The following is a 19,564-nucleotide window of genomic DNA, read 5'->3' on the forward strand; positions in this document are numbered from 1 at the left end:
CTGTGTCCCCTTGCTGCTGGGGTGAGGGCTGGACAAGGCCGTGGCTCTGTGTAATCCCTGCTCAGCCATCACTAAAACATCCCTGAGCTATTAACACCATTTCCAGAACAAATCCAAAACACAGCTGCTAGGAAGAAAGTTAACTATCCCAGCCCAAACCAGGACAGGTATTCTTCTGTAAATGCCATATGGCCATCTTTTACATGGATTTATCTGAGGAGTAGGAGTTTAACCTATATAAGCTGAATATTTTTTGCTTCTTCAGCTAACAAAAATGTACCAGGTGAGAGCAGTGGGTGTTTAAATTCTTATGTGGAACAGTAGAAGGAGATAAAAGTTCCTGAAGTGAGTTGGAAGCATACAAATATTCACCCTGTGGGTGCAATATTGACTATATAAATGCGTTATCTGAAAAATAAAGGATTGTGAAACAAAAAAAATGAAAAGTTTAAGTGTAGCCCTGTTCTCAGAGGTGTGCTGCTGGCAGAGGATGGCATTCCTTCCTAGTGTGAAGAAAATGATTTAGCTAGAAAATACAAAGATAAAAGCTATTGTTAGTTTGATACATAATTGCCTCAGACCCACCCCACTCTTTGCTGCTATCCTTAAAAAAAAAAAAAAACAAAAAAACCAAACTGATAAAAATTAATAAGAAACACTTTACATAAAAGCACCATAAGAGTGTATCAAACCAAGAAAGTCCTCCTGACACAGATTGAACATCCCCTGCTATACGTTATCCTTCCAGCTGTGGCTAAAACAAGGCTCATTTGTTAAATTGCAGCTTGGCTGCTCTCAGTGTCTCTGTGAGCAGCAGGGATGGTGCAGCCTCACTGACACAGTCCAGCAGCAGCCTCTGATAGGGGCACAGCCTCCCAGGGGCCTTTTTGGAAATGCAGGGCCAAGCACAAGGTCCATACAGGATAATTGCTGAGCCAATGAATGTTGTCTGGAATTTGCACTCAGAGTTGAAGGTATTGACATGATCTGTGGCATTTTTCCCTTTAAATTTTGCTATGGCAATTCATTCAGTGGCTTGTATCTTTCAATGTGTATGGATGCTAGAAAGATCTTCTCCATTTTTTTTGGTGGGGGGTTAGTTGCATATAATAACTGTCCCCAAACTTTTTTTCTCAGCAGAAAATCTCAGGAAGTTTCAGGGGTACCATAGCTCTGCTGAAGACTTTGATGGGAGTGGCAGGTCATGGGATAGTTTGTCTGAAAATATATCTCCAGTGTTTCTAACACCCCAACAGAATTTCTACCCTTACCCATGGGGCTGCCCTGAAATTTCACTGCCCAGGAATATCAGGTATCTTTTGGTGTACTGAGATCTTTATACATTGATTAATTTGGGCTACCTTGGGCCAACAGCTTGTGACCTTTGTGGAGTTTGCATTTATTTTAGTCCCACGAAGCCACTGGAACTGGGACAAAAAGTACAAAAAACATTCTGAATTCCTGTTCATTTGAAAATGTGTTGACAAGGGACTTTTCTATCTAAAAAAGTGTTTTCTCGGTCAAAACTGATGAGAAGCAGATGACATTGCCTTTATTGAACAGATTGCACTATATAATATGCATCTTAAATAATTTGGGGTATGTCTTTTAAAGTGAATATTTATATCCTAAGGAGACACAATTAGTTCTTAATATTAATTCTTTTTAAAAAGAAGTCCCAAAAAATTGGCCCAAATGTCTTAGGTAGTTACTCATAGAAATAAATGTAATCTGAACCTCAAGAAATCTGAGTTATTGAGTCAGCTTCAAACATTTTCAGGACCTAGATTTTCCTATATCCCCATTATTTTACTGGATAATGCGAATATTGTCACTCCAGTGATAGGTGATTATAATATATCTGCAGAAGAAGAAACAATTTTAGGCAATTTTAGGGGAAATGCTCATCAACCCAACTTTTTAGTGTTATAAAAACCAAACTGAACTGAACATTAATTTTCAAAATGGTAAATGTGGCTTATATTTTTCCTAAAAATATAGAAAGAACACCTTCAATGCACTCAGTGCATAAGTGGCTAAAAGTTCAGAAGTTTTTTATTCAGTTTGGACTTTTCCAGATATATTAGATTGTGGATGGAAATTTTGTATAAGCTTTGGGGGCTTCTTTCCTTGCCCTTTTCAAAGTTTTTGCTCTCTTGAAATGTCATTGTTTCTTTTTCTTTCTACAACCAAAGAGATGGGGGTGGTAGATGCCCTAGAAACCTTCTCTACCAATATAAATAAGTGGAATTACTAGGGAGTTTTTGGTTAGGAGAACTTTAGACATGAGAAATGAAATAAATAAAATCACAAAAGGAGAGCATAGCTATAGTACTTTTGTTTTGAATTCCAGCCAAAAAATGATGATAGCTTGAGTATAACTGCACATGAAGGACAGAAAGCATCCATACATTTCTCTTCCAAGGAACAGAAATATTGTTGTTTAGCAGTAGCCTTGCATTTCTCAAGGTCCAAACATGTGACATAGCCCCAAAATAATTTAACACCATGCTGGTAGCAAGGTATTTACAGCAGAATGAATCAGGGCTTGCTTGATCTTACAAATCCTTACAAATAAATGTGTTTCAGTACAGGGTGAGCTCATAGCTAAGCATGTGCTTTACAGTTTGCTGTAGGTTTTTACCTATTCACTTCTGTAACTTCAGGTGCATCAAGAGCAAAAGGGAAATTGTACACCCAAATCCTCATGCAGCTTTGGAAATATCAGTTGTCTCTTAATATTAATTTGCCAGAGAGGCAAGAAACATTCCTCAGCAAAAAAAAAAGACTGTTCCTCAGTTGGTGTGGGATGAAAGGACAAATTGAATTGACATTTACTGTCTTTAAAGCTTCAGCTATGTGCAATGTCCCTTTATGGAGAAAAGCCAGTCTTAAACAAGACAGAAATGGGAACCCCAATTTTGCACATTAAAAAAAATGAACAAAAAACACTGAAGAAAACAAAACCAACCAACCTGCCAAAAATCAATCAATATTGCAGCTGTGCCATTATGATTTTAGATAAACCTGTTAATGCTCCATAGTAAGGGGCATCACTGCCCAAAAGTATAAAACAAAAGCAGCCTTTTCAGACTGGTTCAGATGACTTCAGCCTGTTATTGTTGAATAACTGCCTGAGCAAGTTTTGCAATGCAAAAAATATATATATTATATATATTTTATATATAATATTATAATATATATATTAATATATATAATATATAAATATATAATATATTTATATATAATATAATATTAATATATAATATATATATTTATATATTAGATATATATATATATCTAATATATGACCACCAAATATTATAGATCTATCTTTTTGTGTCAGTGAGTTTCTGCAGATTGAGGAGACCATCTTATACTTCACTAAACTGCATACCCAAACAGGACAGAATGAAAAAGTCTCCATTTCTGTGCACTGAAGAGGTTGAATTAAGCCTGGGCTATGAAAAAAAGGAATCCATTAACACATTTCCTGTAATTCTAGTTCTGTATGAGTTATTAAATGGAAAATACAGTTTTAGGAAGGATGGCTTACAGGTATCTCTTTATTACAGACCTTTATGAAGTGTGAAACAGGGAAACATTTCTCTGGGAAGCAGTGCCAGAGAGGTGTTTAAAGTGACTTCTTTTTATAGTGCTGAAATGAAGTAAGATCAGTGAAGAAATTAGTTTCCTATGAAAAAATAGGAAATAGACTTGATCAGTATGAGGTCCAAAGACTAGCCATTACACACCAAAATATTATCTCATCTGTGAAAATGTGCATGAACTGAGCTTTCTGAAGACCTTCTGATGCTGTGGAATATTTATAAAAATTTTCCAATTCTTGGGACAGAGGTGAAACTGAGAGGGACACATGATTGAGATAGGTCCTCAACTTACACTAGCAAAGGGCATCTACTCCTGCCTGTTCCCTTCCACCTCCATGCCCAGATGTTCAACCAGCCTGGTTTGCTGTCAGCAGTGCTCAGTCACATTCCTGGGTTCTCTGGACCTTGGGCAGTGCTGGGCTGACACCCCCACTCCTGGTACAGAACATTCTGGAATGGTTTTGCTTCCAGCTGCTGCCAGCTTGGCCAGCTGACATCCTCTCTATGTTTTGGCAAGAGATTCAATCCACAATGAAGCCGCTGGGGTGCACTGGAAAAGCTTTGTGCTCCTTCTCCTCCATTCTCCTTCCTCTCTTGGGTCCTGTACTCTGCAATCTTGTGCCTATGAATATGTTTATATGTATAAGTATTTTTTCTTTAGCAGTGTGAAGAAAATATACTCTTGTGTAAGTATTTGCCAGATTGAGTCTTAAATCTGCAGTGTAGTGTTTCCCTGTGCTGTTGAATATTTATCACGCTTTATCCCAGAGCTGGTTGTATTTCAGGGAAGAGCTGAGTTGATATATCAAGGCTATGAGTCTTGCCAGCACTTCACTGTGTGTGTAGTACTGCTGAATAAAACAGGGCACCAGTGCAACTGAAATTCTCACTGGTGTAAGTATTGGCAGGATCACCCCCTGATCCTACAAACCTTCAAGGAAGGAAAGAGGAATATTGATTTGTACAAAGAGCTGCTGGAGGAAAAAACTCCATGAAGTATATTGAAATACTTGTAAAAATTTCTTTCTAAATGCTACAGCAGTGCCTGAGAACTTTTTGTAACTGAAATAGTGTTTCCTACCAAACACACTGCTCAGGAGATGTGCCAGCACCATGAAAATAACATTGGCACTGGGCCATCTCTTTATCTGTGATATTTATCACAGAGCAACATTCAGGATCTTGACTGTGAGTTCATGCTGTGGAATACAATGAATGGAATATTGAGGAAATGGCAGAGCAGGTAGAGTTGGGTTCTATAATCCAGGGCAGCAACCATCACAGTGTGAAAAGGAGAACTTGAGAGACAACAATATATGGAGCAGAAATGCTCCAATTTTTAATTTTTTTTTCTGGATTGAAAAGAAATGCATAATTTCACTAACAGGGAAAAACCATGATAAAGTAGATTATACTTTTATTTATTCTTAATAGACACAAGAGTGTGTAGCAATATACCATAAAACCTGTCTTGTGTCTTTTGAGGTGTCTAATCCTACTACAGTTGTTTCTTACTGACAAATGAGGTGGAATGAAAGTCTGACAAAAGAAATATTTTATTTAAAAATTACTTTTATATTCCATAATTTGAAGAAAAAACCTAAACATTAGTATCTTTCATAAGGGTAAACCCATAAACCCTTTCCTCATGTTATTGTAATGATTAAATAAGGGTTTTCAATAATTTAAATTGTGTAAATAATATTCAGATTGTAAACAAAGAAACTTTTATTATGACAGGTGTAGGTCAGTACCTTTCTTCAGTAAATATGTTAGGTTGTCCTCATGTGCTTACCCAAGAAATACAAAGAGATGTTGCAAAGAAACAGAATGACATCACCACTTTATACTGAGCTTTATATATAACCCCGTATGTCCCAAAGTTTCCTGTGCAGATGAGTGATAATATATGTTCACAGTCAGTAATGTATTCAGATGCAAATTAGTGAAAAAGCTCTTATTCTAAAACAAATATCATGTGCTGGTGCAGGCAAGTTATCAGTTTCATGTGTGTAGATATATGAGCAAACTATGAGCTCTGGCTCAAGCAAGAATTTGACATATATTTTTGGAGTTCAGTCCAGTTTGGGTTTTAGTTCTGCCTTTTGAAGGCAAAGAGGTAGGAGAGAGATCCATAACCGTGTTTGTGTCTGTAGGGTGTATTTTCCTCAGGGTGGAGGAAAACAGCCCTTGGGTCTCAAGACGGGTAGAGAAACTTTGCTTGAGGAGGAAGGCTTTAGGCAATGCCTTTGCAGAGTAATTTTGCATTTTGTTAAATGAATTACCATGCAATAAGCTCAGGGTGCCATTTCCCAGCCTGACAGATGGAATGATGCCCTGGCCCTGCCTGGTTCCCCAGGCACCTGCTGCAGGCTGCTCTCAGACCTGAGGGGAGACAGGAACCTTCACTCTTATTCTCCACTTGAAACCCCCCAGTCCTTTCTGAGTGTGACCAAACACAACAGAGTTTGGGGATTTTCAGAGTGAGGGGATTTTCTCCTCAGTGGTTCCCACCTTCCTACTGAAAGCACTTTGAGGAGGGAGCTATTGAACTCTTTAGAAATCAGGGACGATCTCCAGTGATTGCAGCTGTTGTCAAATCAAGACAAATAAGTGGACATGGTGGTGGTATGACACGCAGGAGCAGAAGAGTTTACTGTACCACCTTTCTGGCTGCCCACAGTCTGAAAAGTGCTCATTATTCTCTTCCCCCATGGATTCCCCAAGTTCTTAATGGGCACTTCCAGTTGATGAAAAACAGGATACAGATATATATTTGAAATGTGTGTGTTAGTGAGTATTTATTTAAAGTTTTATAGTGATTGCATAAAATCCAGGGAAGAGTCTCCAGATGTTGAATACACTGCACAAATTCAGTGAGGTACTGATATATATTAGCATCATTGTCAATTGTTATGAGCACTAACCAATCCAATCTTTCATTGCCCATTGTGCTTGAGTACTTTGACTTAATGATCCCAATCCTAGAGAGAACTCTATTAGCATTTGCAGATGTCTCTATAAATGTAGGGGTGAGAAAAGCTTTAGGATGTGAAATAATCAGCCTATGTACTGCTAGTCTCTTGCTGTTAGTGGAGTATTTGAAATCCTCAAATTGGTTTCTTTTGAATGAATACTGAATTTTAAACTCCTGCTTGCAATTCTTTGTCACTCAGTTAATCGAGCATGCTTGAGGGTGGCTAGATTTCATCTTCAGGAAATTCACATGTTTTAGAGATTCCAATTTACATCCCGTAATTAGAGCATCATGAGAGCTCTGAAAGGGTGCTAAACTTGTTACAATGCTTGATCAATAATGTAATGCATCTTAACTGTTGTGTAGAAAAGGCTGCCCTTTGCTAGTCCAGGTGTTTTATGAACAGATGCTTCCTTTCAGGATCTATATAAGTCTCTCTCTTTTTTTCTTTCCTATTTGAATACAACAATCTTATACATTTCCACTGACCTCTTAACTATCTATCAGTTCCACGGAATGGGCTGTATTAATGCAACTCTAATGTTCAAGGTCAAACTGCTGTAAACAGTAATTCAGCACTGTGCAGAGTCCCAGATGATGTCTGTGTGTAATAAGGCACAAGAAAGCTCCAACGATGACATTTTGCCCAATCTGCTCAATTCCATTGCTGTTTCAGGGACTTTTGGTGTCTCAGCAATGTCATCTAAAGCTTCCCACTGTTTTAAAACATATCCCATTGTTTTAGAGGCTTCCCCCCCCCCCCCCAATTTTTTTTTTTTTTTTTTGCACATTTCAATTATGGCTTTTATTCAGAACTACCATTTAATTCCTGAAAGTTACTTCAGTTTGACAGTCTCTGATTTAGCTGTTATCTATTTCACAGCAGTGTCAAGAGCAGCATGATAAAGTGGGCAACTTTGATTGAATATAAACAGGATCTGGACAGTTCAATAAAAGTTCCTTGCATATTTAATGCCTACCTGTCAGTGTATCACTAAAAGCACATAAGAAGATTTATGATGATCTTGGTTCACTTCCTTTAACTCACCTAAATGCAGTCCATTAATGGGTTTATGTTTTATGCATATTAATTGGGCTGCATGCTATTTTTGTGTGGCAAGACAAATTAGAATTGGATTGAAGATATTTTTAGCCACATTTGTGAATTATAAGAAAATATCCCCTGCATAAAGGGCCCAGATGAGCTCTGCACACAACTGAAATGTTAACTGGACAACTTAAAACCATGTCAGTTTGCTGAGGTCCTCATTGTATCAATTGTTTCATGTATGAATAGGATGTAAAATTAACCAGCTCTATTTTTATACCACCTATTTAAATCCATGGCCTTGTCATGGAGAACCTGGTGAGTCTAAAGTTCACATTTCCTTTTATTTGATTGAAATATACTTTTCACTAATGTAAGTAAAAAAAAAAAAAAAAAAAACAAAAAACAAGTCAGTATTACAAACTGTTGTTCATTGATGGATTTTTTTCCAAATTGGGTATTTTAAACATCTCCATTTGAGAGCCCCAGCTCTAGAGTTTGTTTGAAGACACAACCTGTGTCTTCACCATGTATTTTGTTTTGAACATTATTTGACACTGATTTTGTGTTACTTCTACGCAATGGCTGACATCTTCTAGATCTTTGCAGGGCTGTATTTGCTTTGTCCTTGGTGGGAGCTGGACTTGTTTTTGGTAAAATTCTCAGTTTTTTTACTAGTGAGGAATGCTGGGATCAGTTAGAAAATTCACAGCCTCTCAAGTAGCAGGGACACTGCATTGACTCAAAGCTCAGGTGAAACATAAACTTTAAGGAATTTAGAGATTTTGGAAGAGCTAAGATTTTAGCTAGAGATAAGCCTCACTAGAGTTATTTAAACTAAATGAGTAGGCCTTGATGAAGTTACGAGTTAGCAGTTAACTAATAATTGATTGCTTGTCAGCACTATGTTTAGTTAGCTGGGTTTATGATGAAGAAAACACAAACTGACAAATAGCTTTTAGGAACATAAGACAGTTGTGGGCCTCCTCTGTTCTGAAACCAATTGAAGACAAGGAATGGAGTTCTACCAGGAGTTCATTTGTTATATTTGCATTGAAAAGGTAGAAAGGTCAGAACGAGGAAGACTTCATTTACTTCCTCATTTTGGGACCCATCCCCATGAAAGGGACTAAATACCCATTTCAAGGAACAAACCACGCATGCTTAATAGCTTTTGGAGTGATTAGCATACGAAGCGAGGAATGGGATGTACCAAAATGATGAATATGTATTTGTATTTTGGGTGTTCAATACTTGGATGGATAAAAGGGCTCTGTAATCACTTGGATCGTGTGGTGTGTATTTGGGAACTATCCCACACACTGCCCAATGTCGAATAAACACACACTTTCTAACTTTAAACTGTTAGAGAGTTTTTGTCTGTCACAGTTGGATATTGGTACTAGATCAATATCCATATTTCTTTAATAATTCACAGCCTGTTTGAGGCTGCTGCCTAACGAGAGGTTACAGCTGCATGTAAAGGGTTGGGTTAAGTGACCATGGTATTATTTTCATTCCCCCGAATGCCCTGTGTTTCACTTGTTATCTAGGCAGCATGGAATGATATGGACACAATACTGGTCCAGTGGACAGCATTAGTGAGTCACTGGCAGGTAGAATTAGAGCACAGCTGGACCCTGAAACCAGAGCAGCAAACACCTGTGTGCTGTTACCTTCCATTGGTTGCACATCTCTCTCTGTTTCTCTAAGAGGAGAATATGATCTCACCAAGGAGCAATGTCCAAGGAACATCTTATAACATTTCTGCATCCTATTCTCATTTGGTTTCTCCTTCATTAACACATTAACAGTTACATTAACAAGCAGAGCACTTGCAAGTCCAACTCTGTGTTTATAGACTTGGATTTTTCTGATAGGTTGACTCTAAATGCTACACCATCAGGGCTTAATTATAAAATAATTGCAATGAGTGCATTTTTCATCTGCTGTGAGTACCATTTTCGCTGTTTTATGTCCTTTTGAGATTCTAAGTACTTGAGTCTGCTGAAAATGAACAAAAGCAATAGGACTTGAAATACATTTCTATTTTTCTTTTAAATTAGCTTTTCTGCTTTTTTCTTAAATACAACAAACAAAGTTCCCAGCTGATTAGAAGCAAATTTGAAGTAAGTTTAAAAATAAATGGCCTTTTCTTCTTTTCTTTAATTTTGTCTGAAACTAGCAGATGAGTTAGCTGGAAAAACACTTTTTTTTAATTGACTGCCTGTGAACTTGACCAATCCATTTTTTAACCTGCTGTTACTGTCTGCTTTGATAAGCTTGTGTCAACAAATCGTAGCCACATAAAAAAGGACCTGCTTTTATCTGAGTATTTCATGCCAGTGTGTTTCTCTTTCTGCTGGTGGGAGTTTGGTGAGTAAAAATTCTCCACATTGTTAAATGGTGTCCATGACTTTGTACACCTCAGTGAAGCTGTTCCCCAGTGCAGAGTGGAGTACATCTTATTTATTTAATTGGTGTTACAGGCTGTGATACCAGCCTTCACTAGATGATGTCGTGCTTTTCAGCAGTTCTTACTTTAATGCACTATTTGGAAGTGAGAATCTGCCAGAGCTGGGCAGAAGGATCAAAAGCTTAAAACTGGTATTGCTAAAAGACTTGTTGGTTAGCAAAGTGTTCCTTAAGGAAGAGCCTCAGCAGGGAAAATTCAGCCTGAGCGGGAAAAACTGGCTGCTTAGTGGATCATGAAATTAATTTCAAATTTATATTGTGAAATTTGGTGAGCTGGTGTCTGATTAAGCTGCTAAAGGTTTGCTCCTTCATTCATATCTGAAAGGAGGTGGTAGCCAGGTGCTGTCAGCCACTTCCCCCAGGACACCAGCAGCAGGACAAGAGTGCAGAGCCTGCAGCTGCACCAGGGAAGGTCCAGCTTGGTCACCAGGAGGAATTTTGTCACTGAAGGGATGGTGGCAGCTCCAGCGAGCTGCCCGGGGCAGTGGTGGAGTCACCATCCCTGCAGGTGTCCAAGAAATGATGTAACAGTGCATTGGTTTAGCTGACAATGTGAGATCAGTAAAAGGTGGGACTTGACGATCTTGGAGTTCTTTTCCAACCTTAGGGATTCTGTGATTCTGTACCCTTCCCCTTCCTTTTCTGCTCTCTCCTTGGCACACTGTATTTCTCTCTGAAGAAGCCCCTTTGGGGCATTATTTTCTGTGCTATTGCCAACCAGGACCAAATTTTCTGTGCTATGTGCCAGCCAGGACACATAGGAGAATAGGAAAAATGGAAATTAATGAAATAAATAGTTTGTTAGCAGCCAGAAAAAATGTTGCAAAATAAGAGAGATTATTATTCTTTAAAAGCTTTCTTTAAGCTGAACACAATTCTGCAGTGTTCAGAAAGGGAGAGAAATGGGGAGAGCCAATAGTAATGAAAGGACAAATAAGGATGGATTATTTTTTAGCTTTTTTTTTTTTTTTTTTTTTTTTTTTTTTGCGCAGAAGTTCTCCATCTGCAGCTCACAAACCACCTGTGAAATGTGGGAGGTTTCTGCTGGGTTGCAGCCAGAAGCTGTTGTGTGCTTATGATGTACACAACACTTACTCCTAAATTTGTCTCAAAATCGGTGTCACAAAAAATTCAAGGGAAATGGAAGAGCAATGAAACCTCCTGGGTTGCATTTACCCAGAGACAAAATGCCATCCAAATGGGATTCCTCTCCCTGCACCCCACAGCACAGGCAGCACGAGGAGCAGTGATCACACTGATTTCAGAGTGAAAGGGAGCAGTGAGAAGCCAAATCTTTGGAGTGGCACTGGGATCACATGAGAGATTAAGAGAAAAAGAGAGACAAGGAGGGGGAAAATAGTAGTACAGGTATTGATCTGGTAAAGGTTTGGGTCCAGGAGAGAGAAGCTGGAAGTGGCTGAGCCAAAGATGGAAACAAGGTATTAGGTTGGGGCTGTGGGGAAAAAACTGAGTAACACCCTGGGATGGTGGCTGAGATGTGAAGACAGAGAGGAGGAATAGATCTAAATAGTATGTGAGTTTGGGAATAATTGTTATTTGATAATGGCATTTGAAATAGGCTTTAAAATCCTAAAGAGAGCAGACCAGGAAGAGGCAGAGACATGAAAAGTGAGGCACAAAAAGGTCTTTTCAAACCTTTGAGGGAGCTCAAGGGAACCAAGTTCATTATATCTTTTTTCTGAAAGTATCTGTGAAATCTGAAAGCAAAGTTTGTCTCTCATCCTCTTTTAAAAGTTACTTCCAAAGAATTAAAAATAGATAAATAATCTTAGTAAACAGTAATAGATGACCATGGAAGTTGCAGATATTATAGAATTCCAAATTAATGTCCATCTTCATATGGATATTAGGATACTACTGTGGGCAAAATTATTATTTTATGTTTTACCTTTGTAATTTTTTCCCCTTCTAGCACTCTGGAAAATGTCAGGTGAAAGACAATATTTTATCTAAGGTGTCATCCCTTAAAACTTGATTTCTATTGAAGCAAAGTAGAAGATGCTCAGTTCATGGCTCTGTCACACATTGAACTGGCTCCTTATGTGTGGAGGAGCTGAGAGGAGAGTACATCCCCTCTGCTGGAGCTCATACAACTGGATCTGCAGTAGGAAATGATCTTTCACTGGGATTTAACAACCACAGGTACTGAACAGAAGCTCTTGGTTGTAATTTATGTCTTATGCATGTGTCATTCCTGCTCTAATAAGCATAGATCTTGTGCTGCCAGCTCCTGCTTATGTGCATTTATAAAGTCAAATAACTCGTGACCTCCCACCAACCTGCCTCCAGCAGAAATAAATGGGTGTGTTGCCTTATGCAGAAAAATTAGGTGGAAAAACACATAGAAAGTAACAACTAAATGATCAAGTCTTTTCAAGTGGATGTCATTTGGTGTGGGGTGGGGTTTTTACAGCCTTTGGATACTGGCAGGTTTTGTGAGCTAATGAGGTGTTTGTGGCTGGAGAAGGGATGTCACAAGGAAGGAGTCCTTGGGAGTCAGCCTGGGTGATTGATCCATCTATTTTCCCCTCTAAGAGCATCACACACACACTAATGAGGGAAAATGTGCATCAATTTCTGCAGTTTCTGTTGGACTTTGGAAGCAAAATGGAGGTAGATAGAGGAAAAATATCAAGGGTGTTCTAAAATATCAGTCATTCTGTGATTTTATATTTTTGCTAACTGTATTAAACCTATTTTAAAATTTTATCTTTATTTTAAAAGAAATTCTTCTTCTTTGGATTTCATAGTTTAGCTCTGCATGAAATCTAGAAGAAACCTCCCCCTTCCCATGATAAAATTTTAAAACGGAATGTTTTCAGAAACCAGTGGAAGCAGTGATGGGTGGAAGTGAAATGAAATTTCTTTTGACAAGAAGATGACAAGAGATGAGACTGGAGAGATTTATGCATACTTTGGGATTAAAACCTAAACTGATACATCTCATAGCTGTCTTGGGATGAAGCATTCACTCCCTATTTGCAGTGAAAAGTTACTTTAATGATTTTAACATTTACCCACTAAATTTTTCTCCTTGATGTATAATTCAAAATGCTATATCAACTCCTTGAAGGTTAGACACACTTTCATTTTCATGTGGAAGTGGATCACCATGTTGTTGCATCACTGTGTTCACCTCAGGGCTGGGTGGAAGGTTTTGGTCAGGACCAACCTTCTGTGGCAAAGAGATTTGTGCCAAGTCAGTTCTGGTGGAAGATATTTAAAATAATGATTTCTGATGCTGAGTCACAGTGCTGTCACAGCACTATTAATAATAAACTGGGAGAACATTTGCCTTGCCATATGGGATGGAAGGAGTCCAATGTCTGTCTCTGGGATTGGATGGCATTATATAATGTTGCAGCATGAGGCATATACATTTTCCCTTCCCTCCTATCCCTCCTTAAATGCACAGGACAGATTTTAACTATCTTAAGGAATGAAGTGTTGTTAGAGAGAGTTGTCTTGGTTTCCTCTGGGAGCTGTGGCAATTGCCAAGGATTCCTTCCCTGCCTCAGTCACTCATAAGGAGATTTACTTAAACTCTGTTAAATTCGGTGCCCACGTTCATAGTTAGAAATAAAATGTCCTCAACTTCATTTGATTGAACTTAAATTACTTAGGACTGTAAAGAAAACCTAATCAAGGCATTTTCAACTCTTACTACAAATATCTAATGCAATTTAGCTAAACCACTTTGCAAATTCATTCAAATTAACCCCTTTGCTCCCATGCTGACAGACTTAGTGTGCCATGGACATTTTTAATATTGGATTAATAACAGGCCAGTTATCAAGAATTCTGAAGAATTCTGGCCCTAATAATGAATTCAAAAAAAGTATTCAGGTGAAATTTTCTCTCTGTACCTCTGTGTTAAGATTTCAAACTATACAAGACTTTGCCTGGTAGGCCAGGGAAGAGCATGAATCTGAGCTCCTAGGATGGGCTTTATGAAGAAGCTACACAAAAAATACAAGTTTTGCTGGGCCTCACAAGCCCAGTCTAAGTCACCCCTGCAGTACTCACTAGCTCTCACTCTAGGACACGTCTTATTTGGTTTCATTTAGGTTTCAGTTCCCCCCAAAAGCTCAAATTGGCCATTTAAGGTGTCTTTCCTGTTTAATACTCCTGAGCTCACTGTGCCCAGAAACACCTTTTAATAGGAGAAAACAGAGTTCCTGTGTTGCTTTATATTTTCAAATGTGTCATCCTCTTCCTCCAGAGCTCCTGTGTTGCTTTATATTTTCAAACGTGTCATACTCTTCCTCTTCCTCACTTTCCCTCTTACCTCCTTCCATGCCTCCACTCTTTGTGCCACCTTTTTTCAATATGTCACCTTTCCCTGGAGGAATACCTAGACTTTCTCTTTTCTCCTCAGATTTCTAATTGTTCTTCTCAGTTATAAATTGATGCCAAATATATTTCATAGTATTCCCATCCCAAGTCATTTGGCAGCTATTTTAAAAACAAGATTGTACAAGGATTAGCAAAGTCAACTATCTCTAAATACTGAAGATTACTTAAATGATGAGGAAGATGTAAGGCAACAAAGTGAGTAAAGCAAATATTTAAAATAGAAAAGCAGTGGAATAGAGCTGCTTTCTGTCTCAAGCAAATAAAATTCTTAAACAGCTATTCTGGTAAAATTAAAAAAAAAATCAGTTTATTGTTATGGAGAGATAAGATGTGGGAGATAGGTTTTAAGGTGAGGCATTTGCTATCATGCTTTAAACTATCACCCTCTCCATTTTGTTAATATTGTAGATATCTTTGCACAGCATAGTTCAGACACTGCCTGTTTAGGTGAGGACTGTAGCACCATGTTATTGCCAGACATTGATAAATCTAGTTTCCATGTCTGCTTAAAAACTGTACTGGGAAAGCCATTAAAATAAGGAAAAGTGAATTAGGATTTTATGATGTTTGAGAAAGCTGCAAACCTGAGATAAAGAATTCACTTTTTTTTTTGAATAGGCACAACACGCATCACGGGATAAGCCCATGTTTGCTTCACTGAAATGTGCTTTTAAATAAATGTGGATGGGAAATGGAAAACATCTCCATTTCTAATCATGCTGCTGTCTCATTAAGGGTAGACAGCATCCTGATTCTAACTAAGAAATTATTCTTTTTCTGTTGCAGGAACCTCAGGCTGGCTGAGTGAAATGTTCCTTATAAGAGTACTTCAGTGCTAATGACAGTAACAATAAGGAAACCAGAAATTCAGTGCTGGAGGATGCTGCTGAGGAAACATTGACATGAAGGCAGGCAATTAGTGTTGCTGCTTCTATTAAAATTAGGAGGAGGTAAAAAAAAAAAATGGATTTAGTGGAGCAAAAGGGTTATTAAATGGTAAAAAAAAAAATCTTATTTACACTCTGAATCCAGCTGAACTAAATAAACTAATCAATATGATGGGCAAATTCTATTAGCAGTAGAAAAAAACTGGATGAATAATTAAAGTATAACAAAGTAGAGTAAATATTTGGAGGACAGGGTTAAACCTGACAGAGCCTGAGTTGGACAGTGTGGTGGAGCTGTTGCTTTTCAGCTTTTCTCAGGCTCTCTAATCAAAGTCATAATTCTGCATATTACCCCTTTCAGTGGTTTCACTCTTGCCAAAATGAGATGGGGCATATATGTGGGGATGAAGAAGAGAAAAATGCATCTGTTTGAACACCAAATAGAATTAGACTCAGCCAAAGTTGGAAGAAAGCTTCATGTCAGGGTTTTACAGATCTTTGATTAATAATTCTAATAGAAAATGAACCTCTGTGGCCTGGGTTCCTTTTTGATGTAGCATCAATGACACTCAGCAACTTAGAGCAATTATGAGTTTGGCACAGACTCTTCAATGAACACCTGTGGAAGTAGCCAACTGATAGTTCTTTTTCCAAATCCCAGGCAGACTTTCTAGCCACAGAATAATCTTGCATTTTTGTTCCTAGCTGTATAAAGAAGACTTTTTTTTCTTCCAACTTTGAATAATGTTATTTGATTTAATGGAAAAAATTGGAACCTCTTGCAGGTCAGGGATGGCTATTTCTCTTTTTATATAGTTCCTAGAATAATGACTTTTCAATCTTGATTGGAGCTTTTCAGGGCATCAAATAAATTAAACCATTTTTCTTGCCTATGCTTTTGCCCTTCTGTCTGGGGGCTTGGTAGAGGGATTGGGACTGGTTTGGGTGCAGTGACCTGCATGCTGGGCAAAAGAAAAATGAATGAGGGTTAACAGGTTTGGTAAAAAATAGAGCCTTTTCTTCAGAATTATCTGTTGCAGAAAAAAAAACCACACCTATTTTGTTCCATCTACCTTTCTTTTTTTCCTTGCTGGAGTCAAATAAAATGCAGGGTTTAGTTTAGTGTCAATATGAAAATTAATTAGCATAAACTGTAAACCTGCTGTCTTTCTGAGAGCGCTGTTTTCTTGTTATTTCTTTTTAAATGGAAACCTAAAGGGGGAAAATCAGATACCATGTTATAAATATTGCATTATATATAACTGATTTATATTTATAAAGCTAATTCTACTTCTTAATGCAATTCAAACAGGGAAAATGCTTCTCTGTAAAGGCTGGTTTACAAGCTGGATCAAGAATACTGATGCAGTCAAAATGAATGGGAAGGTTCTAGCCTGATTGTCTCATTTTTTACATGGCCTCTTTCCATTTTCTCATGTTATTTTCCTCGGTTTAGTAATATACTCAAGTGAATATCTTTGCTAAGAAAATAACTTGGTTCAAAAAACACATTTGAGGCAACAGCAGCTCCTGACCTTCATGCATATTATACTGCAGCAGTGGTCAGCTCAGAGCTCTGGCTCATTGGAAATCTGGGGTTTGACATTGTCCCTGTGTGATCAGAACACGTGGAAATTGGAAGGCTTTTCACAGGGTGACAGAATTGGCTGTCACCATGCTGCTCCTGCAGAGGTGCTGGGTTATGTCCCAGCAGGTCAGCTGTATTCCCTGATATTCTGTGAAGTGCATCAAGTTACAGCAGGGATTAATGAGGCCCTCCAAGAGCCCTGTTTTTAGTGTCCGTTTTATTCAAGAGGAGAGTTGGTTGTTAGTTTGCAGAGATTAAAATATGAGAATCTTTAATTGAGGTCTCTGGTATGGCCAGCTCCTGCTGAGTGTGAGTTACCAGTAACACCATTAAGAGGTTTTGTGAGCCAGAGATTTGAAGCTCTCCCCAGGCCGGAGGGAGGTAGGAGCTGGTTGGACCAACTTCATCTTAACTGACTCAGAGGCAGAACAGGAAATCATAAATATGAAATATGAACTCAGAATAATCTGTAATTGATTACAATTTCTAGCAGAGCAAGGGAATACAGGTGAGGTCTGATATCTGGCATAGGACCTGTGACTCTGGGCTATTTTTTCCACAGGATGAGGTCAAATTGTAGTTCCAGATACCCAGACAAGTCACTCAGATGATTAGTTCTGTAAATGTAGATTTTGCTGTGTGGTGAAGGAGATGGATTAGAGTGAGAACTCTGAAAATTCTCCTTACAAGACCAGCCTAAGGCTGAACATTGCTCTTCTTGTCTGGCACAGAAAGAATGGGTCTTTTTTGTCTTTGGAATCACACTTCCTACACTTAAAATTGTGAAATCACCCACCTTGAAGGCTGCTGAGGGGACTAACATTTCTAGAGAACTGACATTGATTAGACAGAAAACTGCACAGTTGTGCAATGCATTGCTATCAAAGGAAAATAAAGGATATACCTAAATCTTCTGAAACAAAGACAGAGCAATCTTTTAAAACTGCAGTACCTGGGGTCCTGCTGGAGCCTCTTCCTTCCACCCATAGTCATACAGCTAAAGGAGGGCAGGGTTAGATTGGATATGAGGAAGAAATTCTTCCCTGTGAGGATGGTGAGGCCCTGGCACAGGGTGCCCAGAGAAGTGGGTGTCCCTGGAAGTGTCCAGGGCCAGGCTGGACAGGACTTGGAGCTGCCTGGGACAGTGGAAGGTGTCCCTGCCCATGGCAGGGGAATGGAATGAGATGGTCTTGTTTCCTTCCAACCCAAACCACTCTGTGATTCTGTGACACTACTCTGCCCCATCTGCTGCTGCTGCTTCGGTCTGTGGTGGAACTTCTTCTTGTTCATCCATGATGAGGCAGGACCAAGTAGAAGCTGTGAATATGCAAAAAGCCTGCATGAGAACTAGCTGCCATTACTTGTCAAATGGTAAAAAATGTCTCTGAATGGCTGTAAATCAAATGTTTTCACCATGCCAGGAGGGGTTCCTGTGTGCTGGCTACAGAAGTGTACCTGGATGTGTGTGTGGATGAACTTTGTTCTGATGGAGCTGTTTGTGTGGTGGTGGTGTAGTTCTCAGGCAGAGAATAAGGGAAAGTTGAGCACAAGTGTGCCTTGGATTAGTGCTGCTAAAGATGTCAGAAGGCAGACAAGGACCATCTGTTACAGAGCAGGTTCTGCTCTCCACAGGCACTAAAATAAAGTTTTCCTTTGGCTCACTGCTTTTAGGCTCCCTAGGGTTTCTGTTTAGGACTGCCCTTTTGCTCATCTAAGGATGTCTTTGATCCTAGTAAGAGCAATCAAGTTTAAAAAATTTGTTGTTCTCACCCTTTAATTAGCCCTTCTCTTTTCAAAAATACAATTGGATATCATATCATTTTCCTAGATCTGTTTTTTGAGCCACTTGTTTTATTTAATAATTTTGTTTTATGGCCTGTACAACATCCCATGTTGGATAATTTATTTCCTCTTTGGCATAGAAAGCCATTATCCTTAACTATTTATTCAGTAAGATTTTTGTTCTATTTAATGATGTCCAATTCATATCTGGGATTAGTAGGTTGAATACCAACCAAGCTTCTGCAAGGTTTTCCCACAGGTCCAGTAGAAGTTCATATTTTATGTAAAATAGAAATTGTAAGATATAATATATTTTACAATTCTAATGCAGAGTTATTCATTGCCTATTCAAGAAGAAGCATTTGTCAGAGCCCTGACTACAATAATTTTCCCATATCCCAGCCTAAGTGCCCAAGGTGGTCACAAAGCCATTATTCTGCTTCACTGTTTTGACTTACAAGCAGTTGAATTGGGATCAGGGCAGAGGCAGCAACAGATTGGCAAGGACATCTCACTGCCTCTAACCCACCAGAGCTGTGAGAGCTCCATGGACTTTAGGAGATCCACTCTGCACTAAATCATGGCAGTCAGCCTCTGCAGGCCATGATTTGGGTAAAAACCCCCACCCTTTTCCATGCTGGGCTGGCTGGCAATGTGTGCAAGGATCAGCCTCGTTTCTCCTTCTCCCAGGGTGCTGCCCTTGCCTCCCTGCTGTCAGGCATTAAAATCCACACCGCAGATCTGTGCCCCTGCCTGAGCCCTGAAATGCTGCATCTTCCCCTGATCTCTTCATGCCAGAAACCCCTCCCTACCCCAACC

The 19,564-nt window shown here is 38.8% G+C and overlaps 1 long non-coding RNA gene across 11 annotated transcripts in view; it reads left to right on the forward strand.

The window, feature by feature from the left end:
- The first annotated feature begins 1,109 nt into the window (after window positions 1-1,109).
- The window catches only part of LOC115496373 (uncharacterized), a 121,718-nt gene continuing 103,263 nt past the window's right edge, over window positions 1,110-19,564 (forward strand). For 5 of the 11 annotated variants that reach the window (XR_012057320.1, XR_012057310.1, XR_012057318.1 and 2 more), the window contains exons 1-2: window positions 11,240-11,550; window positions 12,045-12,274. This is a non-coding gene — a long non-coding RNA (uncharacterized lncRNA). Of the gene's footprint in view, window positions 1,313-11,236; window positions 11,551-12,044; window positions 12,275-19,564 lie in introns of those variants that run through there. The other 6 variants (XR_012057316.1, XR_012057312.1, XR_012057315.1 and 3 more) reach the window with 6 other exon arrangements.

The sequence above is a fragment of the Taeniopygia guttata genome, chromosome 9 (assembly GCF_048771995.1).
Source record: "Taeniopygia guttata chromosome 9, bTaeGut7.mat, whole genome shotgun sequence".
Taxonomy (NCBI): Eukaryota; Metazoa; Chordata; class Aves; order Passeriformes; family Estrildidae; genus Taeniopygia; species Taeniopygia guttata.